Source organism: Triticum dicoccoides, chromosome 5B, assembly GCF_002162155.2.
Source record: "Triticum dicoccoides isolate Atlit2015 ecotype Zavitan chromosome 5B, WEW_v2.0, whole genome shotgun sequence".
Classification (NCBI taxonomy): domain Eukaryota; kingdom Viridiplantae; phylum Streptophyta; class Magnoliopsida; order Poales; family Poaceae; genus Triticum; species Triticum dicoccoides.
This window is the reverse complement of record NC_041389.1, coordinates 625,773,962-625,787,563: the sequence shown is the minus strand read 5'-3', so window position 1 is coordinate 625,787,563 and position 13,602 is coordinate 625,773,962.

The window sequence follows — 13,602 nt, the reverse complement described above, 5'->3', positions numbered from 1 at the left end:
CCGAGCTGCCGCCCTCCGCTCGTGTGGATCCGCCGCCACCATCTCCGCCTCCCCGCCGGCGCGCCTGGCCGCCGCCGTCCTCCGCCGCCGGACCCCGCGTACCTCCCACCGGACCTCGTCGCCGATCGCCGACCCGCGCCGCCCGTTAATCTCCTCCGCCGGCCCGATCCGGCCGCCGCCGACCCTGCTGCCGCCTCCGTGTGCCGCCGCCGGAGGCCGCGTCGACCCCGCGCCTCCGCCCCCACAGCTCCCCGCCGGCGCCGTGCTCGCCGCGGCTACGAGCTCCGGCCGCGAGCTCGCCGGCCCCGTGCCCCGTCTCCAGCCACCTCCTCTTCTACTCCGGCGAGCAGCTCCGGCCCGACCTCGGGATCCGTGCCCATATCCAGATCCATTTTCGGAGGTTGACCCCGTTTATTTCCTTGAGTCCCAAAATATTCTTGCATTATATTGCCTTGTTCATGGCATCATAACTGCATGCACACTACTCTGTTTTGTGCGTGCAATATGTCAAAATTTTCATTGGGAGATGCTCTACATTTCATTCCATTGCACCATGTTTGTTTGAGTTAATCTTGATGCCTGAATAATTGTTGCAAGAGTGCTATATGATGTTAATCTGCTGAAACTGTTATAACTTGGTGATTTGTCATTTTTGTTGCATTTGATGTGTGCATCCTATGAGAATGAGCTCTACATATGTTTTGAACTACATCATGCCATCTTTACAGGGGTGCCATCCATGTATTTTTGTGAGTTGTGTAGTGAGTGCATCAAGCTTGTTAAGTAGGGTACTAGCTGTTACTGTTTTGCTAGGCTGAATCTGTTATTTCGTGATGCTATGTAAACCTGCTGCTAAAAGTCATTCTATGCATAATCTGGAGATGTTCACTAAGGATGTTTGGTTCTACATGTCATGCTATATCTATCCATTGCCCTGGTTGCATTTATAGCCTGTTGTATGCTTGTTGTAATCTTGCTCCAAAGTTGCTAAATAATGTTGCTGTCAGCCTGTTAACATTAAGTTCAGTTTTGCCGTGTGCTTTGCTAGTGATCCATGCACCCTATGAAGTTGATCTTGCCATTCTTAGCTTCATAAACATGTCTTATTAATGTTGGTTACCTTGTCATGCCATGTATTGCTCTTTGGGGAGTGGTACAAGCTCACCAAAGTGCCTTCTTATCATTGTTCCTGCCATGTATGAATCTGTCATATAACTTGCCATGTTTACATGGGTGCCATCATATCTTCTGATCCTTTTCGGCTCATGGTCAGTAAGGTACTTTTGTTCTATGCATTTAGTAGTATCATTCCGTGCCTTTGGTTGCCATGTTAAGTTCCTGTAACATGTTGTTTGATAGCTCTAAACTTTGCATCCTGATGTTATTTCTGCAAAGTCTGAAACTGTTATTATATGCAATCTTGCCATGTCTTTTTGAGCATGTTCTAGTGATTTCTGCGATCAGCTCAGTGTTCATGTTTTGTTAGGCTTTACCTCTACATCATGTCCATGCCTTTTGTTATCATGTTGAGCTGTTGTACCATGTTGTTTTGATGCTGACAATATGCCTAGTTGCTGTTTTGGGCCGATTGTTGTCATATCTTGTATAGTGTGTGTGTGTTGAACCGTTGCTCCGTTTTGAGTGTGCTCTATATGAAACTTGCTTGATTTTGCATGTAGCTTCATATTATCATGTTGCATCCTTGTTTTGAGGTGTTTGATTGATGTTTGCATGCATTTTGCATCAATGACATGCTTAACTTGTTTTGCTCATATCTTCTAGTCCGTAGCTCCGAATTAAATAAACTTTATATGTAACTTGACTTGCTGTTTAACAACTTGAACATAAGGTTTATTCAGATCTGGACCAATTTCGAAAGTTGCATATGAGGACTTACCGGAATTGTTAGATGTTGTTTCCGGCCTCATTTAAACTTGCCTTGATGTGTTGCTCTCGTTTGCATCACCTCTTGCCATGAGTAGCTTCATGTAGCTTTGTCATGCATCATGCTTGTTGTGCATCATGTCTTGTCTATGTGTGGTGTGTTTACTATTTCTCGATAGTTCCCGTTTCGTTGCGATCATGAGGATTCGTTCGTCTACGCTTGGTTCGTCTTCATGGCTTCATCTTCTTCATGGACCCGTTCTTCTTCCTACCAGGATTTCAGGCAAGATGACTGTCACCTTGGATCTCATTACTATCATTGCTATGCTAGTTGCTTCGTTCTATCGCTTTGCTACGCTACCTATCATTTGCTCTTCAAGCCTCCCAAATTGCCATGTCAGCCTCTAACCTTTTCACCCTTCCTAGCAAACCATTGTTTGGCTATGTTACCGCTTTGCTCAGCCCTCTTATAGTGTTGCTAGTTGCAGGTGAAGTTGAAGATTTCTCCATGGTGGACAGGTTTATGTTGGGATATCACAATATCTCTTATTTAATTAATGCATCTATATACTTGGTAAAGGGTGGAAGACTCGGCCTTATGCCTGGTGTTTTGTTCCACTCTTGCCGCCCTAGTTTCCGTCATATCGGTATTATATGCCCGGATTTTGCGTCCCTAACGCGGTTGGGTGATTTATGGGACCCCCCTTGACAGTTCGCTTTGAATAAAACTCCTCCAGCAAGGCCCAACCTTGGTTTTACCATTTGCCTCACCACCACCTACTTTTCCCTTGGGAGTAATTAACCCGAGGGTCATCTTTATTTAGCCCCCCCGGGCCAATGCTTGTCTAAGTGTTGGTCCGAACCAGAGCCACTTGCAGCGCCACCTCGGGGAAACTTGAGGTCTGGTTTTAGTTGTACATTGTGTTCATCTGGTGTTGCCCTAAGAATGAGATATGTGCAGCTCCTATCGGGATTGTCGATGCATCGGGCGGTCCTGCTGGTCTTGTTTTACCATTGTCGAAATGTCTTGTAAACCGGGATTCCGAGTCTGATCGGGTCTTCCTAGGAGAAGGTATATCCTTCGTTGATCGCGAGAGCTTATCGTGGGCTAAGTTGGGACACCCCTGCAGGGTTTAATCTTTCGAAAGCCGTGCCCGCGGTTATGCGGCAGATGGGAATTTGTTAATGTCCGGTTGTAGATAACTTGAAACCAGATCCGAATTAAAATGCATCAACCGCGTTTGTAGCCGTGATGGTCTCTTTTCGGCGGAGTCCGAGAAGTGAACATGGTTTTGGGTTATGTTTGACGTAAGTTAGAGTTCAGGATCACTTCTTGATCATTGCTAGCTTCATGACCGTTCCGCTTGCTCTCTTCTCGCTCTTATTTGCGTATGTTAGCCACCATATTTGCTTAGCCGCTGCTGCAACCTCACCACTTTACCCCTTCCTTTCCCATTAAGCTTTGCTAGTCTTGATACCAATGGTAATGGGATTGCTGAGTCCTCGTGGCTCACAGATTACTACAACAACAGTTGCAGGTACAGGTTATGCCATGATCTTGACGCGAGAGCGATGTTACTTGTATTGGAGTTCTTCTTCTGCTTCTTCTTCGATCAGGGGATAGGTTCCAGGTTGGCAGCCTGGGCTAGCAGGGTGGATGTCGTTTGAGTTTCTGTTTGTGTTTCATCCATAGTCGGATGATGCTATTATGTATTGTGATTTTGTATTCGTGTGGCATTCTATGCCTCTTGTATGTATCCCCATCTATTATGTAATGTTGATGTAATGATATCCACCTTGCTAAAGCATTTCAATATGCGGTTCTATCCTTGGTGGGGCCTTCGAGTCTCTTTAGGATAGTATCGCATATTGGGCGTGACAGCCATTGTGAATAACCATTGACTTGGATCACCGAACTATCTGCCAGGCCAGAACTTCATTGTCTGGTAACTCGCCCCGGTTCATAGACGCCAGATATGGAACCGTCCAATCCGGCACAACATGTAAAGCGTCCACCAATTGAGCCTCCGGATCAGGAATAGCTAGATCCTCCTCTGTAGGCAACTTAATAGACGGGTTATGCAAGATATCTAAAAATGTATTGGGAGGTACCGGCTTACGCTGAGATCCTAGCCGGCTCAAAGCGTCTGCCGCTTCATTTTTACACCGATCAATATGCTCAACCTGATACCCTTTGAAGTGACCCACCATAGTATCCACCTCGCGTCTGTAAGCCACCATGAGTGGGTCCTTAGAATCCCAAGTGCCAGAAACTTGCTAGGCCACCAGATCAGAATCTCCAAAGCATCGTACCCGGCTTAAATTCATCTCCTTGGCCACACGGAGCCCATGGAGTAAAGCCTCGTACTCAGCTGCATTGTTAGTACGGGGGAACATTAAACGGAGGACATAACGAATTTTATCACCTCGAGGGGAAGTAAGGACAACTCCAGCTCCTGAGCCCTCCAATTGCCTGGATCAATCAAAGTGAATAGTCGAGTATGTATTATATGGTTTGTCCTTTGGTGCCCGTAACTCGGTCCAATCATTGATAAAGTCAACCAGTGCCTGAGATTTGATGGTTGTTCGAGGCATATACTGCAAACCATTTGGACCAAGCTCAATCGCCCACTTTGCAACCCGGCCAGTTGCCTCCCTGTTCTGAATTATATCACCCAAAGGAGTTGAACTAACAACTGTAATGGGATGGCCTTGAAAGTATTGTTTGAGCTTCCGACTTGCCATAAAAACTCCATATACCAACTTCTGCCAATGTGGATTCACTGTTTTGACTCGATGAGCACCTCACTGATATAGTAAACCGGCCGTTGAACCGGATATTCTTTGCCATCCTCCTTGTGCTCCACCACAATTGCCACACTGACAGCACGGGCATTAGCAGCCACGTACAATAACAAGGGATCTTTGTCAACCGGAGTAGCAAGGACCGGCGGTTCAGCCAATTGCCGCTTCAAGTCTTCAAACGCTGCATTAGCCGCATCACTCTAGACAAAGGTGTATGTTTTCTTCAACATCTGATATAGAGGGATCGCCTTTTCTCTCCCAAACGGCTGATAAACCGGCTTAGGGCTGCAATTTGACCTGCCAGACGCTGAACATCATTGATGCACGCCAGTTTAGCCAAGGATGTAATCGCTTTGATCTTCTTCGGATTAGCCTCAATGCCTCTGTTGAAAACCAGAAAACCTAGAAGCTTGCCTGCCGGAACACCGAAAACACACTTGTCCGGATTGAGCATCATCTTGTAAACACGTAGATTGTAAAAGGTCTCCTTGAGATCATCTATCAATGTCTCCTTCTTCCTGGACTTTACCACAATGTCATCAACATAGGCATGAACATTGCGCCCAATCTGAGTGTGAAGACAATTTTGCACACAACGCTGATAAGTTGTGTGGGCACTCTTGAGCCAAAGGGCATAGAAACATAGCAGAAGGCTCCAAAGGGAATGATGAAGGCGGTCTTCTCCTGGTCCTTAACTGCCATTTTGATCTGATGATAGCCTGAATAAGCATCCAAAAAACTCGAACGCTCACAACCCGCCGTCACATCAATGATCTGATAAATACGCGGGAGAGCAAAAGGATCGGCCGGACAAGCTTTGTTCAAATCTGTGTAGTCCACACACATGCGCCAAGTGCCGTTTTGCTTAAGAACCAGCACCGTATTAGCCAACCACTCAGGGTGAAACACTTCAACGATAAACCTAGCAGCCAACAGCCGGGCTACCTCCTCACCAATTGCCTTGCGTCTCTCCTCGTTAAAGCGGTGAAGAAACTGCTTGACCGGTTTAAACTTGGGATCAATATTGAGAGTGTGATCAGTGAGTTCCCTCGGTATAGCTGGCATGTCAGAAGGTTTCCATGCAAAAATGTCCCGGTTCTCACGGATGAACTCGATGAGCGCGCTTTCCTATTTCGGATCTAGATTTGTGCTGATGCTAAACTGTTTGGACGAATCGCCAGGAACAAAGTCAACAAGTTTAGTTTCCTCAGCCAGTTTGAATTTAAGGCTCGGGTCATGCTAAGTGGTGGGCTTCTTTAGAGGGGTCATGTCTGCCGGATCAACATTGTCCCTGTAGTCTTTCAACTCACCTGTAGCACAAACCGACTCGGCATCAGCCGCATCACCTTCCTCGCAATCCAAGGCAATCTTACGACTTCCGTGAACCGTGATGGTCCCCTTGAGACCCGGCATCTTGAGCTGCAAATAAATATAACAAGGCCTTGACATGAACTTTGCATAAGCCGGCCGTCCAAACATTGCGTGGTACGGGCTCTGGATCCTCACCACTTCAAAGGTCAATGTTTCAGACCGGGAGTCATGCTCATCACCAAACAAAACCTCCAAAGCGATCTTGCCAACAGGATATGCCGATTTACCTGGTACTACACCATGAAAAATAGTGTTTGACGGTTTAAGACTCTTGTCTGTCAACCCCATGCGACGGAAGGTCTCATAATACAGAATGTTGATACTGCTCCCTCCATCCATAAGCACTATGGTGAACTTATAACCTCCCACCTGAGGTGCCACCATCAAATCAGGTGACCCAGATTGTCAACTCGGGGCGGATGATCCTCTCTGCTCCACACAATAGGTTGCTCGGACCACCGCAGGTAACGTGGTACTGTCGGTTCAACAGCATTAACTGCCCTCTTGTGAAGCTTTTGATCACGCTTGCACAAACTAGTGGTGAACACATGATACTGCCCACCATTCAACTGCTTTGGGTGACTCTGATAACCCGACTGCTGCTGATTTCCTTGATTATTCTGTTGGTTATTGCCACCTTGGTTGTTTTGGTTGCCCTGATTATTCTGAAATCCAGAGTTTGAACTGCCGCCATTATGAAAACCCGGACCTGAACCGCCCGATGGACCTTGATCATACCGGAAAAGATTATAGTTTTTGAACTCCTTCATAATGTGACAATCTTTCCAAAGATGTGTTGCAGGAACCTCCTTAGTCCCATGCTTTGGGCAGGGCTGGTTCAACAAACGCTCCAGATTCATTCCGCCGCCACGCTGGGGCAGTTTACCCTTACGACGCTGCACATTAGCATTAGCTACAAAATCTGAATCTGCTTTGCGCTTACCATTATTCCCATGGCCTCGGTTGTGCTGCTGTCCCTTTGCACCGCCGTTCTTCTTTCCCTTCTTCAGTTTCTCCTCATCAGAATCGGGATCCTTGGTATTATTAGAATTGGCATATTTGACCAAAGCGGCCATAAGGGTGCCCATGTCATTGCAGTGGTGCTTGAGCCGTCCCAACTTCATCTTCAGTGACTTAAACCGGCAATTACGTTCCAGTGTGTTGATTTCTTGGCCAGCATTAATCCGGTCTGATGAATGCAAAACTTCTGAAACTCGGTGCACCCACTGAGTTGTTGACTCGTTCTCCTGACTCGGTGCATCCACAATGGACATAGGCTGTTTACATGTGTCCTTGAAATTGGCTATAAATCGGGACTTCAACTGGTCCCCTGACTCGACAGAGTTAGCTGGTAAGTTCTTCAACCATGTACGGGTTGTTCCTTCCAACATCATCGTGAAGTACTTTGCACAAGCCGCCTCATCCACGTCCAACATCTCCATTGCCATCTCATAACTTTCCACCCACGCCTCGGCTGGCTGATCAGCGGTATAATTAGGTACCTTACGTGGGCCCTTGAAGTCCTTAGGCAGTCACACATTACGGAGAGCCGGAATAAGACACGGCACTCCCCAAGAACTGAAAGCAAGCCCGGTGCCTCGGTCCACTGACGCTGCTGGCTGAACCGGGGCGGGTTGATAACGACCCGTATGCTGTGCTGCTAAAGCGGCCTCCCTTCATGCTCTGCCATTATCCACCACGTCCTGAGCGTTCCCCTCACCATGAGCCGGATTGGGTCCTTGAGGGACAATACGGCACCACGCACTGCTGGACACCTCTGGTTCATCTATATGCCTGCTATAGCTTATGCTTGGACGTGGGGTCGTGTGAATCATGTCTCTGCTATACGAGTAAGCTTGCTGCTGTGTCATAGCCATTTGAAGAAGATCCCTGGCCCGCCGTGTCTCAACCGCCGCTGGCGATTCACCCTCTATCAGAATAGCTGCCAGCCGGGATGCTGCTGCTATCATATTGTCCAAAGGGGTAGAGAAGTGACCCGGCGGCGGTGTGGTATACAGTGGCGGGTTGTCCGTTCATTGAGGTGGACCCATCACCTGAGGTTGATCCGGCGCTCCGGTCCTTGGCACAATAGTCCGGTTCACTGCTGCCGGATTGCTAGTCCCTGCTCCTGGTGTATCAAAGAGATTCATAACATTGTAATCCGCCGGCAAGCGAGATTGATGTCTCCTCCTGAATACTTGATTTGAAGTGTTCTGATCCATCAAAAGTCGATAATTCTCGGCTTGCATCATCTGCGCCGGGGCATCTAAAGTGGCCCGTTCCTCATCCATCCTGATCTCCTCAGCTGCTAAATCCTGTTTGGCATGTGTTATCTGATCCTTTAACCTCGCAACGTCCGCATTATGCTGATCCTGCGTTGCCAGAGTAACTGCCGTGGTCAACAAGGTCGCCCAGGCGTCCATCAAACCGGAGAGAACTTGAGCCGGCCGGCACGCAGAGCCTCCTGCCCCTGCTACCGGTCCGGATGCTACCGCAGTAGAATTTTCCAAAGTTGGCTGTGTTCCGGCCATGAAGATTCCGACACGGTTCAGCAGTTCAAGAAATTCCGAATACTAGTGCCATCGGAATACCCTTCGAACACGCCGTCATGAACTTGGTACAGGGACTCGGTTTCACCAATGGATGACTCGCCGTCGGAATAAGCGACCGTCTCACCTTCAGACACCAGTTCAGATCCGATCCCGTGGACACATCCTACGAACGCACGCTTCATGGCGGGCTTAATCGGGGCGGGGCTTGCACGCTGAGCCGTCTCGACGAGGTCGGTGCAGATGTCCGGCTTAGTGGCAAGCCAATGAGTACCTCCTAGGCTCCTCCTCTACGCTCCTCCTCTAGGCTCCTCTAGGGCGACCACCGCCGGTGGCCACTCCGGCCCCAGCGGCCACCCCCTCACGCCGGCTGCCACTCCGGCACCGGCGGCCACCCCTCATGCCGGTTGCCACTCCGGCGCCGGCGGCCACATCACCCCTGGTCTTGTCGCTTGTTGGCTGGGTTTCTTCACCTTTTCTTAGGTGACGGAGGAGGGCCTCGGGAGTGGGCTATGGAGCCTCCCTCGCTCAATTTCGCCCGAGGTAAAGAGTTTCAACTTTCGATGAGACAAAAATTTGGTCATCCAGTGGTGTTCTCCCTTGGCTTTCGTCAACGTGAGTTCTCTTTGGTGGTATCTTTTAGTCGAGCTTGCTTTCGTTTGGATTGTCACACTGTTAGTATCACCCTCCAATCTTGTTTTGGTGGGTACCCTCAAGGATTCCGTGTGCATCATCTCAAGGATAGATCATTCAAGTTTTCTGTTGCTTCAAAAGCAGTGGGTTTTGAAATTTATAATCAGGGTCGTGTGATCGAAAAGGATTTTGAGTTAGTTTTTAATCTGTGGGGTTTTGGTGGCCCTAACTGGATTCGGGAAGAGCAGCTTTACTATCGTGAAGAGGAAAATTCCTGGACTTTGGTAACTAACGGTATTCGCCCTAGGGCGGCCGCCGGCAATGTCTCCGGTGATCAACTCCGTCCATCGGTTTTTTCTCGTCTAGCGGGGATTTTGGCATCCAACAATAATGAGGTTTCGGGCAATAGAGAGCATTTAACACATGAGGTTAATACCCCTGGAGGGGTTAACGCTGCGGTTTCACAGAGCAGGAATCATGGTTTTTCAAATGTCTTGATTCAGTGTTATGCATGCGGTAACCTGGGCCACTTTGCCAGGGAATGTTACGAGAAAAGGCTTCCTGGGCTTTTTCCTTTTCTTCGTTTTGCCACCTTCCCCAGCCCTCCTGCTGAAGCGTGGGATTTGGATGCGGTACAAGACTGGTTTTCGTCTATTGGCCCGGCCCGGGATCCCTCGGTGGTTTCCTCTTTTAGCGAGCTATGTAAGGGATCTTTTCCTAATTTGCAGCCCCGAATTGCCCATGCCTCCTAAACTTCTGCACCCTGCTCCTCTGCTTCTACTCAGCTCTCAAACCCTGCTCTGCTTGCCTCTTGCTCGACGTCGACTGTCAGTGCAAGTGCGGCGGCGTCGATGGCAAATATCCTGATTGATCCACGGCCATTTGTGCCACATGGGTTTGATATTCAGGAAGTCCCTGGCCGCAATGGAGTGGCATGGGTGGTGCTCCCTCATCGGCCTTGTCGCCATGAAGACTGGGCGATTGCTACAATCCATCCGCTCCCCGTCGACGCTCCTTTCCCCAATGTAAGAGACGTTCTTGAGGAATTCATTGTTGAGCATAGGCAGTTAGGGCTGAGAGATGTTCAGCATTGTCCATTTGGTGAGGCCTATGTGCGCCTGACGAGGGTTAGGGACAGAGATAAGTTGGTGCTGGACAGCCTCCATGAATTTGGTGATGTGTTCATCACGTTTGTTAAGCATGATGAGGGCAGAAATCATAGAAGAGTGCATTTTAATCGGACAGTTTGGTTATTATTGACTGGAGTGCCCTTTGATTTTCGAAACACTGAAGATCTTGCATGTGCTGTCAGTAAGTTTGGCCGTATGATTTCTTGGGATAAAGAGGATGATCATATGGGTCGCATTGTGGTCAAGGCTAGAGTGATGAATCTGGAAATCATTCCCAAAAGTATGAGGTGGTCTGAAGGGGATGAGTTCGATGAAGATGGCTGGTCTTCCTCCATTGAAGTTCTGGCCAGTGAACTTCTTGGTGGAGGACCTGCAGATGAAGACCCAATTCCTCCTGAAAATGTTGACCCACACCCTCTACCTGAAGATGTTGCACATGCCAATGTTTTCCATAATGAGGTTGTTAAGAACAATGGCATGGAAGTTCAGAATGAGGAAATCTGGGATTAGTGGAACATACCAATGCAGAACAATGAAAATGCAGGTCTGGAGGATCTGTTAGATGTTGTGTAGTAAGAAGAGATGGCTTGGGCTGATGGAGAAGAACTGCTCCCAGCAGCAAGCAACAATAGCTTTTCCTCTGACATGTCTTTTTCTGAAGGAGACAATTCCAACCTGTTTTTGCAACCTGCAGTGCCTATGATTTTCCAACCAATAATTGTTGAACAGGCTGCTTTACCTCCTGCCAATGTAATTGCAAATGGTCTTCAGAATATTATTCAAGCATATCAATCTGATGATGAAGATCCTCCCATGTTGCAAGATCAGATGTTGGATGCTGCTTTGCCTATTGAACCACCTCAAGATCAAAATGTTGCAACTCAATTGCAGCTTGTTGCTGACAATCTTTCTCCTAGGCTTGATGAGCCTAGGGCTACTGCTGTCATTCTTGGTGGTCAAGCTCTGGATGCTAATGCCCATGTTCAACATATTGGAGAGGAAGGGATATCTTCATTGCCCTTGGCTGATTCAGAGGCTTCTGCAAGTGTCCTGCCTCTACAGGCTGCTGGTTCTTTAGAAAGTGACATATTATGCAACCCTGGGCACATTACTACTTCAAGAGGAAGCCTTGAGCCAGTGGTTAACTTGGAAGATCTGCAACCGGGGTTTCAAGGTAACTGGGTCAACCAAATTGATGAGCATTTCACCATGGCTCCTTCTCTCCTTGGATTGAAATATATTCAACTTGCTGCTTCTGCTAATAATGATATTGTTGTCTCTGAAGAAGGTCTTTTGTTGTGGAAAAAGCACTTTCAGGAGCAACCAGTGAATAATAAGAATGCTTTCACTGTCAACATTCCTGTAAGTTGGTTTAATTTTATTGTCCACTTACTTCTATCACCTGATAACTTTGAATGGACTGTTACAATGTTCAAGTCTGGAATGTGGGAACTGGTCTCTGCTGTGGAAAACATGGATCATGCTTACATATTTTACATCCCTCATAAGTGTCCTGCTTCTCATGCACCTATTTGTCAGGCCATGGACACTGAGGGTCATCTTAGTAAAGACAAGGGCAAAGAGAATTTTGGACTAGCTTCCAACCTGCATGATGAGGAGTCACAGGATCTTCTGCAGCCTTTTGGCTCTGAAAATTTAAGGAAAAGAAGGGGTGGGAAGACACCCCTAGTTGAAACAGAGGTAAGGAGAAGTGATAGAATAAAAAAAGATAATGCTGGTTATAAAGAAATTCTTGCTCAAATTCTAGATGTCTGCCTTGCAATGCTGCCCCTCCAATCATTCCAAAGTCAGTTGTCAAAAACCTCATTGCCTCTTTCTGCAAGGTTGCTGAGGGGGAACTGGAGGACAAGCTGGCTAAGAAGCCCAAGAGAAGGCAAGATGAGGAGCTGGCCAAGGTGCCCTTGGTCACAGGAGAAGACAACCCATCCAACTCTTCTTAATGTTAGTTGCGTTCAGTTGGTCTATGGTGTTTTGGGGTAGTAGGTTTGGATTATGCTGTCTTTACTGGGACTTCTCAATGACTTTTGTAATGATGGGAGAATGGTTCTTTCTGGATCTTGTGGATCTGCTGGTGCACTACATTATTAAGACCCTTATGATGTATGGCTCATGGATGCTGTGCTACTCTTGTGATGTGTTGTGTTGCATGATGTTATGTTTTATGTGCTTCCTCAACTACATGTATGTGCTATGGATTGATCAAGTGCCGGTGCTTGATTACTGCTACAGAAGCTTCTATTGTTATCATGAATAACTCAAACAGGAATTGGAATATTCTCAATTGGAATATTAGAGGGATGAACTCTGAAGATAAATGGTTGGCTATTAAGCAGAAAATTGAAGAGAGTGACTGTAGCATCTTGTGTCTTCAGGACACTAAAAGAGAGACTTTTGATGCAGCTTACATCAAAAACTTTTGTCCAAATAGAATTAACAAATTTGCTTTCCTACCATCTGTTGGAGCTTCTGGGGGGCTGCTATTTGCTTGGAATGGTTCTCAGTTTACAGGAGAAGTTATTGCTCAAAATAGATTCTCACTCTCACTTCAATTCACCAGCTTGTTATCCAATCAATCTTGGATCCTAACAAACATATATGGCCCATGTGATCCTCAGGACAAAGTTGATTTCATTAATTGGTTTCTGAATATTCACATGCCTGCAGATGTGGACTGGATCCTTATGGGGGATTTTAATCTCATGAGAGCCCCCTCTGACAGAAACAGACCTGGTGGAGATGTAAATGACATGCTTTTGTTCAATGAAGCAATCAGCAATCAAGGATTAATTGAGCTGCCACTGCAGGGAAGAAAATTCTGTTGGAGCAACATGCAGCATGATCCTCTTTTGGTAAAATTGGATTGGTTTTTTACTTCTGCCTGTTGGATGACCACTTTCCCAAACACAATAGCTCTACCACTTGCAAAACCTATATCTGATCACTTGCCTTGTGTCATCAAAATTGGTACTTCCATTCCTAAAGCAAGAGTTTTTAGATTTGAAAACTATTGGCTACAACACTCAGACTTCAAACAGGTGGTGGCTGCTGCTTGGAGCATCCCAGTGGGGAATCTTGATGCTGTTAAAAATTTGAATGCAAAATTCAAGAACTTGAGGAGAGCTTTGAAGTTATGGGCCAGGTCTTTGTCCTGCATAAAAGACAAGATTGCCAAGCTTAATGATCTCATCTTCCTTTGGGACTTTTTTGAG